Here is a 9,819-nt window from a genome sequence, read left to right on the forward strand (position 1 = left end):
TCTTGAGTTAGATATCTCTATCCTCATTTGGCAAGAAGGGATTGATTGAACTGAATGATGTCCAATAGATCTAATTAATTTTCCTTCATCTTTTTGAAGACACACAGTGCTCCAATTAACTTTATAAGATACTCCATTGGCCATCTTGTCTGCATTTCATAAAAAGGATCTCCTAAACTTATCGATTTTTCTCACAACCCATATAGGTAATTTGAACAAAGACATATAATAGAGACGGAGGGCAGTGAGAACAGAATTAACAAGAATTAGTCTTCCTCCAAAGGATAGGTATTTCCTTTTCCATGCTGCCAATTTTCATTCAAATTTTTGAAGAAGCAACAGCCAATCATTCCTCCAAGGTTCATTGCTCGAAGGGTTTCATGTCATAAAACAATGTATGAGCAGTCTCCTATACATTACTCATTTTGTCATCTTATAAAACAGGCATCACATGTGGCATCACTTAAGCAACAGAACTAACAAACATGCATATGACCTTGGTGTCAGGATGAGCATGAAAAGAGCATCTAACATGGGTTGGAAACCATTTTGCAGACACAGCAAACAAAAATACTGGGAACTCTTTAGACATCAGGATTGCTGGAAAGATATACAGCAACAACTGAAACTGCTCACATGTCACTGAAGCAAGACAAGTATATAGTCATCCAGATAATAGACCCCAACCAGGGATGCCACAGCTCTCAATCAATCTCCCACTCTTCCGAGCCAGCTGATTGATCTGCAGGCAGCCACCTCAGTATGTTGACAGTGATAGGAACCCAAGTTCTCATCTACCCACTGTACAAGCTCTTATTTTCTGTACCAAGAAGATCCTCAGCAAGCTCATATATTGCTCCACAAACCATGAGATCTATATATGTGGACAATGAATGAAAACCAGCACTCCCCATTTCTTTCTTGAGTATATTTACAGTTGTTAACCTTAAGCCAATGACCTAGCATGCTCACAAGACCGATGAGCCAAGCTATCTCCCTATCTTACAGCGCTCGACGAAAGTTCCTGGCTGCCCAGTGAAGTTCCTTCTCTGAAGCAGCAGCTGAAAGCTCCACAGCCACATAAGTTTGCATGACATATTGCATCACCTCAATGAAATTAGAGGCATCAGTCAAAAGCGATGAACACTGTCACTTAGGTCAAGTGATCTAGAAAGTTTTAGGATCCCATCCATAAAAACCCTTCTTCGGACTTGCAAAGCAATAGCAGGTACTCCACTCATCTGCTAGCAACAAACTAATATGCTGTCTTTATCCACCTGAAATTGTGATTAGAAAATGGAAGAATAAGGCAAAGGGATACATCAACGTTGTAGTACCCGGCCCATGTAGGCCTTAAACCCAGTCCACATCTTCTTCTCCCGACCGGCTCCTAATCGAAGTCGAAAACCTCATCGAGAGGAGTCAAACTCCTCTCCTCCGGCTCTATTTAAGGGAGAGACCCTTCTCCCTTCCTCCCATCGTGAAAACTCGGAGCGAAACGGCAAAGATCGCCAGAAATCGCCCGTGAAAACCATCACCGTGCTCGCCGCGATTCCTCACCGGAAAGGTCGTCGGAGCTCGAGGTAAGCATATGGTTCTCTTCCTCTCCTCTCTCCTTTCCTTCCCGTGCCAATGTGCACGCTCACCGGCGACCGGGGTCGTCGGATTTTGTCAAAATAAAGGTTTGATTTTTTTTCTAGTTTTTGGGATGCCGGTTGTCGCCGCCAGCCATGATTTCGGGTTCCTTTTGATGGTGGTGCGCTCTCCTCCGACCGCCGGCCATTTTCGTGCCGGCCGACCCCTGGTCGGCCAACCAAACGAGGGGGGCACCATTCAGTCCCTTGTTTCACCCATGGGAGGCCATGGGAAGAAAAAGAAAAGGAAAAAAAAAAAAAAAGAAAAAAAAATAATAAAATAAAAATGAGAGAGAATTTCTCTCTCTTCTCTATCTTCCTTCAGTCTGAATCCTTACTTTCTCTCTCTAGAATTGAACTTTCTCTCTATTTCTCTCTCTAAAATTTTCTCTCTCTAGATTATTTCTCTCTCTTGATAGATTTCTCTCTACAAAGTTATCCTTCTAAGATTAACATAGTGAAAGGCTTCATTCTGATGATTTTGATAGAATTTAGTAAAGAGTCTGATTCCAAGAGGATTTTGATTTAGAATTTATTTAAATTTAATTTTAAATTAAAATTAATGTAAGAATATAATTTTGAATAATAGGAACTGAAGAATCTCCTAGAGATTAATCGATCTATTCATTCAGTGGTCTGTGAAAGGTAAGTAATGAATCATCTTCTCGAGATATTTCATATTTGTTCTGAAAGTAAATAATTATTCTTTGAAATTATACATGATTTATGAAATTATATTTTGAACGAAAAGTGATTCTGAAATACTATGAGTTTATTGATTATATATATATTTAATAGAAATTATGATATGTTATGATATAAAAGTATTTTGATACAGATCGAATTTATGCTCTCAGCCTAACTTTTTTATCAGTAGGCCCTGTCAATGAAGATTATACGTTGGTACTCAGTGGACCCTGCTAGTGGAGGTTGTGCGCTGGTATTTAGTGGACCCTGTCAGTGGAGGTTGTGCGTTGGTATTTAGTAGACCCTGTCTGTGGGGGTTGTGCACTGGTATTCAGTGGACTCCGCCAATGGGGGTTAAATGTTGGTCATAGTCGAGGCTGTTGAGTTATGAGTGTTTTAATTTGAATCGAATTTATGATTATATTATATGTGAATATTTGAAAAGATTGGATTTACATTGAATTAGCATGAAATATATTTTTATGTTTATTCATAGCATTGTTCTTGAAAATTATATAAATATCTGAAATATCTAGTTGAGATATTTGTTACTTACTGGGCTGTCTAGCTCATTATCTTTCTTTTTATTTTTCAGATTCAGATAATTAATTGCAAGCGTGGGAAATAATATTGGGACAGAGCTTTTAGAGACGAGATTTAGCATTGTCAACTTCATTGAACTTAAATCTATTATTTTATTTTTAATAAAATTTTATTGGATGTAAGATATTTGATTTAATTACTTGAATTAAAGTTGAATAATAATTATTTAAATTTATTCTGCTATGATGCATTGATATCGTGATGAGATGCCTTGCATGCTTATGGAAAGAATTCTTTATAAGTATGCGGCGGTTGCCGTGACCTCCTGTCCACGATTTCGGGTTGGGGGCGTGATAATTAATATGGTATCAGAGCATAAGTGGATAAACTATATGACATATAGAATTAGACATGAGTGTAGGTGGATAGACATTAGGAATATTGGGACAATGACTTATACTGATCATGATATAATTTGGAAACTTAAATTGACATACGTATATTAGTGGACTGAATCAGAGTGTGCAACAAAAGCATAGTGGTCTGAATTATTCTCAAACTGATCAGAATAGTAATTTGATTTAATAGATATTAGGATGAAAGATTCGATTTTGAAATTAGAGGATGACATGATTTAACGTAAAAGTAATCTGAATTTTTGACTTAAGTAAAAAAAAATTGAGGATGAAATTTATTTTTAGGAGGAAAGAATGTAGTACCTGGCCCATGTAGGCCTTAAATCCAACCCACAAAAAAAAAAAATGAAGAAAACTCCCAAAGGGAGTCTTCTCCCGATCGGCTCCTAATCGAAGCCGAAAATCTCATCAGGAAAGAGTCAAACTCCTCTCCTCCAGCTCTATTTAAGGGGGAGACCCTTCTCCCTTCCTCCCATCGTGAAAACTCGGAGTGAAACGATGAAGATCGTCAGAAATCGCCCGTGAAAACTTCACCGTGCTCGCCGTGATTCCTCATCGGAGAGGTCATCGGAGCTCGAGGTAAGCATATGGTTCTCTTCCTCTCCTCTCTCTCTTCCTTCCCGTGCCAACGTGCATGCTCGCCGGCGATCAGGGTCATCGAATTTTGTCAAAATAAAGGTTTGATTTTTTTCTAGTTTTTGGGATGCCGGTGGTCACTGCCAGCCACAATTTCAGGTTCCTTTTGATGGGATGCACTCTCCTCTGACCGTTGGCCATCCTAGTGCCGGTCGACTGCTAGTCGGCCAACCAAACGAGGTGGGGGGGCCATTCGGTCCCCTATTTTACCTGTTTCACCCATAGGAGGCCATGGGAAGAAGGAAGAAAAAGAAAAAGAAAAAAGAAAAAAGAAAAAAAAAAGAAAAGAAAAAATAAATAAATAACAAAATAAAAATGAGAGAGAGTTTCTCTCTCTTCTCTCTCTTTTTTTAGTTTGAACCCTTATTTTCTCTCTCTAAAATTGATCTTTCTCTCTCTAAAATTTTCTCTCTCTAGATTGTTTCTCTCTCTTGATCGATTTTTCTCTTCAAAGTTATCCTTCTAAGATTAGTGTAGTGAAAGGCTTCATTCTGATGATTTTGATCGAGTTTAGTGAAGAGTCCGATTTCAAGTTAGGATTTGTTTAGATTTAATTTTAAATTAAAATTAATGCAAGAATATAATTTTGAATAATAGGGACTGAAGAATCTTCTAGAGATTAATCGATCTATTTGTTCAGTGATCTATGAAAGGTAAGTAATGAATCATCTTCTCGAGATATTTTATATTTATTCTAAAAGTAAATAATTATTTTTTAAAATTATGCATGATTTATGAAACTGTGTTTTGAACGAAAAGTGATTCTGAAATACTATGAGTTTATTGATTATACATATGTTCAATAGAAATTATGATATGTTATGATACAAAAGTGTTTTGATATAGATAGGATTTATGCTTTCAGCCTAACTATGTTTCAGTGGGCCCCATCAATGGGGATATATGTTGGTACTCAGTGAACTCTGTCAGTGGAGGTTGTGCGCTGGTATTTAGTGGACCCTGCCAGTGGAGGTTTATGCGCTGGTGTTTAGTGGATCTTGCCAGTGGGGGTTGTGCGCTGGTATTTAGTGGACCCCGCCAATAGGAGTTAAACGTTGGTCATAGTCGAGGCTATTGAGTTACGAGTGTTTAATTCGAATCGGATTTATAATTATATTATATGTGAATATTTGAAAAGATTGGATTTACATTGAATTAACATGAAATATATTTTTATGTTTATTTATAGCATTGTTTTTGAAAATTATATAAATATCTGAAATATCTAGTTGAGATATTTATTACTTACTGGACTGTCTAGCTCATTACCTTTCTTTTTATTTTTCAGATTCAGATAATTAATTACGAGTATGGAAAATAATATTGGGACAGAGCTTTTAGAGGCGAGATTTAGCATTGTCAACTTCATTGAACTTAAATCTATTATTTTATTTTTAGTAAAATTTTATTGGACGTAAGATATTTGATTTAATTATTTAAATTAAAATTAAATAATAATTATTTAAATTTATTCTGCTGTGATGTATTGATATCGTGATGAGATGCCTTGCATGTTTATGAAGAGAGTTCTTCATAAGTATGCAGTGGTTGCCGCGATCTCCTGCCCACGATTTCAGATCGGGAGCGTGACAAACGTTAACCAATATGAGTTTACTGTGATGGCTTGTTAAAAGACCAAGAGTTATTAGAGGCTAGAATAGCCCCAACCCAAGAACTCACAGTTTCACAAGAGCTGCAGAAATGGATCGGCAATGCAGATATGCAGAAGAAGCAACTTTAGTTGGTGAATAATGTTTCTCAAAAGAAAAACTATTTCAAGTTTACATCAATGAAGATAAGGAAGAGAAAGCTGCATTGTAAGAAACTAAGGGTGTCATTAAAAAAAAAAAAATGCTTCACACTCCTAAACGAAAAGAAATATAACAATACATTATAAGAATCTCAAGCTATCATGTATATCACACAAGCCAACATATTTTAGAGAAAAAGGGCTTCACCATGCTTATGATGAACTAATAGATTGGGATAGAACAAGATTCTGAAAGTCAGAGACAGGCAAGAGCAACTACATACCTATCTATTTATGTGCAAGAGTGTTTAAAACTCCTAAGCTACTGCATCCAAAATAATAATATTTTTTGAAATTTCTTTCTAAGTTGCCCGCAAAATTAGAGGAAGTGGAAACCATACCTTATTGATCATGAGTTTTGTGTTATAGAACAGAACTTGAGAAGAAAGGAACTGTGGAAGGTTGTTCAAGACTTATAAGAATGGATTCAGCTTTTCGTGGTGCTCATTCTTCTGTTTGAAGAAACTGCAAGGTGTAGTTTAGACCAAGCAATAAACACAAGTACTTTGATATTTTAATCAAGTCTCAAAATGCAAATCATCCAACCTAAGGGAATCATCATATTTTTTGGATCATCAAGGTGCATAGATAGACACATAAGATTAACATATTAGCATGACTAAAGAAGAGATCATATTTCAGAGATCCAATTTCACCCAAATGCCTAAATAAAGTTCTTATGGGAAGTGGGTGCAATAGGTTCAGATAAGTAAAGCTACAGCCCTCTTCCCCTTTTTAATAGAACCAAAGGATTTCAATGTTTTATTGAAGTGGGCACAATCTACAATCTCATGCTCACTCTCAAAGTCTTTCCGATTATAAATTAATAGATTTCTATGCATAGTTTCTGGGCAAAAAAAAACTTGCATTTAGTATAAAATTGTGAATATTTTTTTATATTTCAAATTGCTACAATATCAATTCTATATTTTATATATTGCTTAAATATGTCCAAAATCTATCCAATTCCGATCATGCCTCATTGGAGATGCCTACATAACAGCTGATACGGAAGATATTAAATGTGGACTCGTTTGTGTTTAGGCACCAAAATATCCACTAGGTGCAAAAAAATTTAGTGGCAGATCCAGAAATTTTATTTTATGGAGTAGATATAATAAAAAAGACAGTGGAGCCACGGAGAGAGAAAGAAGAAAAAATAATAAAATATTATTTTTAAAAAATAAAATATATAAAAATAATAATGTGTAACATTTTAAATGTCTTTTTTAATAAAATATTATAAAAAAGCATCGTAGCAAAATCTTAGATATCATTAAATATTAAAATTATAATGATTAATTAAAAATTATTTTAATCATATATATTTGATATGAGTAAAAAAAGAAAAGACAGAAGAAAACTAAAATAGTGTTACCAAAAAAAGAAGCATAAAGAGATATACCTAATTCAGGTTGAGAAGAGAGACAAACAAAACATATAATTTTCTATTATATTTAGATTATTAGGATATAAAAAATAAATTGATGTGGGATTTAAATATAAGGGATGGATAGATGGGGACCATGGGGTTGGGGTGGATATTTAAAAATAATAGAAAAATAATAAAGAAAGAAAGAAAAAAAGATCAAAATAGCATGAGAAAAGGAGAGAGAGATGGGATTTGTGAGTCATTAAAGAGAGAATGTAGATCATAATTATTCTTTTCATCTTTTAATGTTGTCATTCTGAGATATAAAAAGAAAGTTGATATGGGGTTTAAATATAAAAGGTGGACAGATAAATTTGAGGTGAGATATTAAAAGATAAATAAAAAATAATTAATAAAGAAAGAGAAAGAAGGAGAAAAAGAGAAAGAGAGGTCAAAGTGGTATGAGAGAGGGAGAGAGAAGAAGAGAGGATAGGACATGTGAGTCATTAAAGAGTGAGATTATAGATCATAATTATTTTTTTAATGTAATATTTTTTATCTTTTATTTTTTTAAAATTTTATATGAGATATGGAATCAATTCATAAAACTAATAGAGTCAATTTTGACTTTTCTTACTAATATATATATATATATATATATATATATATATATATATATATATATATATATATAATATTTTTAATTTTTTTTTGTGGGGTCAATTGACCCTATATTTATTTACCTGCATCCACCACTCAAAAATTTCCACCAAAAATACCCACCATATCCCCTGTTCCCGTCTCTTTCTCTCTTTCGCTTTCTCAGCGGGAGTGATAGAAGTTGATGGGTTTTAAGAGCATGAAGAATAACAAGGCGAGCTCATCCTCCCATGGCCCGGCAGATGTGATGAGCCCTCACCTCCCGTTGCATCCCTCCACCGCCCACCTCTCCTCTTTGTCCAAGACCATAAATGTCTTCATCGTGATTGTCAATGTTGGCATCCTAGCTAAGATGTGTTGGTTCAAGGACCCCATCCCCAAAGGATTTGGGTCGTATCTTTCGCACAAAAGAATGATAGATCTTCTTTCGAAATATCGCACAAAAGAATGATAGATCTTCTTTCGAAATATCGGTTATTGGATGTGACCTATACATATCTCAAAGCACTTCGAATGCCTCCATTCATCTGTCTGAACAGATCTTGAAGCAACCATCATACAATCTTACACTGGATTCACATGAAGGAGGGTGAATCCTTCTTTTGCATTAAACATATAACCTTTGCCTATCCTCAAGATCTTAGGAGCGACCAAGTTAGACTTGGTGAATGCCAATACGATAACTGTGTCATGGTGCAGTGGCATTTTGGCCAGGATGTTACTCCATAATAGGAGGGAGCTACGGACCGATTCAATAACTTTGGTGTGTTTTGCTTTAAAATCTACCTAGAAAGTACTTGGCACTTTTCCTAAGTGTGATTCTAGCACTGTTGGATTGGTTGACTTGACCTTAATCCAAGTTTTCAAGCATTATTTTCTAGTAGCATCGTCCATAACCATATTGTGGGCTTTAGGATTGTATTTGAATTTTTCTCTTTTTTTTTTTTTGTTTTTTGGTACAAAGAGGAAGAACAATAAAAAAACTAAATATTAAGAACTAAATGAACAAAAACAGCGGCATCCATCTTCAACAACAAAGACAACTCTTATGGTATCGTAGAACCCACTTCCAAATGAATGGATGAACTAAAACTAGCAAGCCAATTTGCAACCTGATTTGCTTCCTCAAACATGCCGAGCAGAAAATGGTCCAAAGATGAGATCATATAATGGATATCCAATAGCAGGGGGGAAGCATAAGTACAAGGAGAAATATTTAGAATCCAAAAAATAAAAGTAAGCGACTCACCCTCTAGAACAATCCTCTTATAACCCAACTTAGAAATAGTATTTGTGAGCCCTTCCCAAGCAGCTCTAGGTCCCATTTGTGGAACAGAACTAGCTATGAAATTCCTCAAACCTGCTAAAATTAGCCTCCCAAGATGATCACAAACGATAAAACTTGCACCGCCATTCCTTTCTTTCAATGGGCCATTAAAATTAATCTTAAGCAACCCTTGGAGAGGCCTCCGTATTGCATGCATCAGGTGCAATTGGACTGCATCAAATCCCATAGGATAACACGCCATGCTATCCCTTGTATTTCACCAATTTTCGATTGCCCGCTATCTACCGTGTGCTTCGGGATTTGCCCTGGTTCACTTGCACCTGGTGCATGCAATAATTATAATTTCCCTTGGGGAGGGGATATCCAACCAACTTGGAAAGGAAGAGAAGGATTATTAGCCTCACAGATATCTCAGAGCCATGGGTTACCCATTGGGCCATCTAACGAAGACTCCACGAACTTTAAAGCAAATGAAGAGGCTTTACCAACAAATTGAATAGAAGTGGTCTCTGAATTTTGAAAAATTCTACCATTTCTAGCATTGCAAAGTAATTGGACTGTATAAGTAATAGTAGATTGCAAAACCAAAGTTCGCCCAACCACCACATCAAGATGGGAATGTAAACTATAAAAAGATGTAGTCCAACCAAACCTGGAACAAAAGAGTTGCCAAGTAATAGTAGCCAAAGAACAATATAGAAGCACATGCAATACATCCTCCAATATATCATATTGATCACAATTTGCAGAAGAAATTCCATTAATACCTCACT

The sequence above is a fragment of the Elaeis guineensis genome, unplaced genomic scaffold, assembly GCF_000442705.2.
Source record: "Elaeis guineensis isolate ETL-2024a unplaced genomic scaffold, EG11 Super_Scaffold_1000045, whole genome shotgun sequence".
Lineage (NCBI taxonomy): Eukaryota > Viridiplantae > Streptophyta > Magnoliopsida > Arecales > Arecaceae > Elaeis > Elaeis guineensis.